This window comes from Arachis ipaensis, chromosome B6 (assembly GCF_059453495.1).
Source record: "Arachis ipaensis isolate K30076 ecotype BB chromosome B6, ASM5945349v1, whole genome shotgun sequence".
In the NCBI taxonomy this organism is placed as follows: Eukaryota; Viridiplantae; Streptophyta; class Magnoliopsida; order Fabales; family Fabaceae; genus Arachis; species Arachis ipaensis.
Window position 1 is genome coordinate 129,320,743 of NC_142441.1, and position 2,817 is coordinate 129,323,559.

Below are 2,817 nucleotides of genomic sequence, written 5' to 3' on the forward strand. Positions count from 1 at the left end.
TATTTATTGTTATAAATATTAAATTAAATAAAGTATTATTATTTTTTATTTAAAATTAAATAAGAATAAAATTAGAGATACTATTTTATTTGAGATTTATGATTTAATAGGTGTCATACTCAATATAAATAATAACTTTAGAATTTTAGTCCTAAACACATCAAAACTACTTTTGTAACTCTTTTTCCACCAGATAAATTATGATTCAACCAGATTGCAAGAACCAGACTAATCATTAAACTGGTTAAATAACTATTTCAATAATTTAATGGTTCAATCGAAGTTAAACTGTGGTTGAAGTAATTTAATTAAATATATAATAAAATTATTAAAAAATCAACTCTCCATATGTGAATTTCTATAAGTCAATCAAGTCACTAATCCAAAACATGCATCCAACCTAAGAATCATAAGCATAATTCAACAAAATCATATGAAGTCATCTATATAGTAAATTTAATATAAAATTGTCACAATATTTTTATTTTGAATCAATAACAGCAAAACAACAATTCACTAAAATAACAAGTATAACAGATTGGATTTAAAATTCAATCTCAACAGAATTAACAAATTGAACAATTGAATTTATAGCTCAATTTCAACAGAATTAATTCAATATCAACAAACTGAATTCAAATAAAAATTCAAAAATAATATCTCAACAGAATCATCAATAAGACATTGTATGCATATTTAGAATAAATTTCAAGTTTCAGAGAGATAGAGTTATAGAGAGTTAGAGACCGAGACTTGAGACCTGAGAGGGTTGAAAATTTAAAAAATTTGGCCATGGAGATAAATATAAAAGTGATGGAGGTTGAGACACGACAAAGGGTAAAACATTATTAGTGACTGGGAGACACCATGTGAAGAAGAGAAGCAAAGATCGGGAGACACAGTGCAGAGCAGAGAAGCAGAAACGACATCGGCGAGGAGGGGAGAAGCAGAAACGGCGAGGAGGAGAAAAACAGAAACGACACACGGAGAGGAGGGGAGAAGCAGCAACGACCCACGGCAAGGAGCGGCGAGAAGCAGTGAAATAGCGACAGAGAGATCGGACAGAGAGGACGACAGAAAGAGAGAAGGGAGAGAAGGATTCGACGATGAGTTTGAGCTCTGAAGTGGGATGGTGGGTGGTGGTTGTTCTTCAAAGAGAAGAGAGAATTAGAATTTTCTGCTGGTTTGAGAGAGAAAGAGAGAAAGGAGTGGGTGGGGTGTTCTACTAGGTTTTTTTTTTTTTTTAACGGCGCTATTTTGACTTTGGATGAGTGAACTGGACCTTTAAAAAATCGGGTCAGTTTAACTTATTCCTGGCTAACCACCGATTTGACCGATTTTTTTTGGAACGATTTTAGAGGTTGTTTTGTCGATTTTTAGCAAATCGATGGTGGTTCGATATAATGGTTTGAGAGCGAAACCAACTCCTCTTTTGCAGGTACCAATTTTCTATAAGTGTATCAAAGCGTCTTCAATTAGACGGGTATTGAAATGAAATATAAATCGAAATTTATAAAAGAACAAAAGAAATGAAAAATGAAATTTTCGAAAAGTAAATTAACTGAAATAAAAAAGATTGCATTGAAATTTAAACAAAGCAGTAAAGGTGCCTTCGACTGGATCAAAGGGCTTTAACTTGAAAATTAAATTTACTGGAATGTAAATTGGACATGGAAATTAAAAAATGCTTGAAAGATAAAGTTTACTGGAATTATAAATAGAAAATAAAGACAAGTGGAAGGAACCCTACAGATAATTGACTCGAGGCAAACTTAGAAAGTCACTGGGATGAGAGTACGTGAGTAAATTCTAAAACGAAATTCCAACCTTTATTCCCTAAAACTTTCTAGTATTTATAGTCTACTTCTGTAACTGATAATTAATTACAAGGTACAGTCTTGTATGCGCACTCCTTGATAACCGTTCCCGTTCTTTGGCTGATAAACGTTTACTCATAAATTCTTCATGTGGTAAAAGCCTTCAACTTCTCCACTTACGTAACTGCTTGATCTGCTATTCAAATAACTTATTCGATTACTTATTTCGAATATTTGTCCGACTAAACCTGTCCGATTTAATAAAGTGTTTTAAAATCGAATCCGTGTCGCGTATTTCCAACCAATGCCTGCACGTGCATCTTTTCGACAACTGCATACACCTCAATCGATCTCTTCACTACTTCGAACTAACTTACCTTGATCGAAAATATTTTTCGACTAACAGAGGCCAATTGGACTGGCCAGAGAATCAATTCCCGATGAATTCAGTTGAATTGATCGGTCTAGTTCGATTTTTAAAATCTTGGATTCAGATTTATTAGAGATACATAAAACTTTAGTTGAGGAAGATTAAAAAACTAAACTCTTTTAATTATATTCACGAATTTAGATATGCTTCTGTTTTCAGATATATTTCTTAACGATTTAACATGAATGATTTTAAGGATGAGAAATCCCTAAAATTTTAACAAGTAGTATCGTAGCTTTCCAAAATTGAATTATTAAAATTAAAGAATCACTTTTATTATTTTATGATTGAATAATCGTTCTTTCGGAATTAAAAGGATGAGATTTATTTTGCTTCTCACATTTGAGTTTCGATTAATTCCTTTTCTCGTCATGGTTCTTTTTTTTATTCGATTAAAAAAAATGAATACAAGAGGAAATACAACATATATAAAGTGTGCTCTATATATTTGTATATACACCTCATTCGTGCTTTATATATATATCTAGAATCAATAGTTCTTTGATTCTGGCAGTAAATATTTAATTTGAGGATTTATTTTTTTTTATCTCTTTTGTTTGTGTAATGACT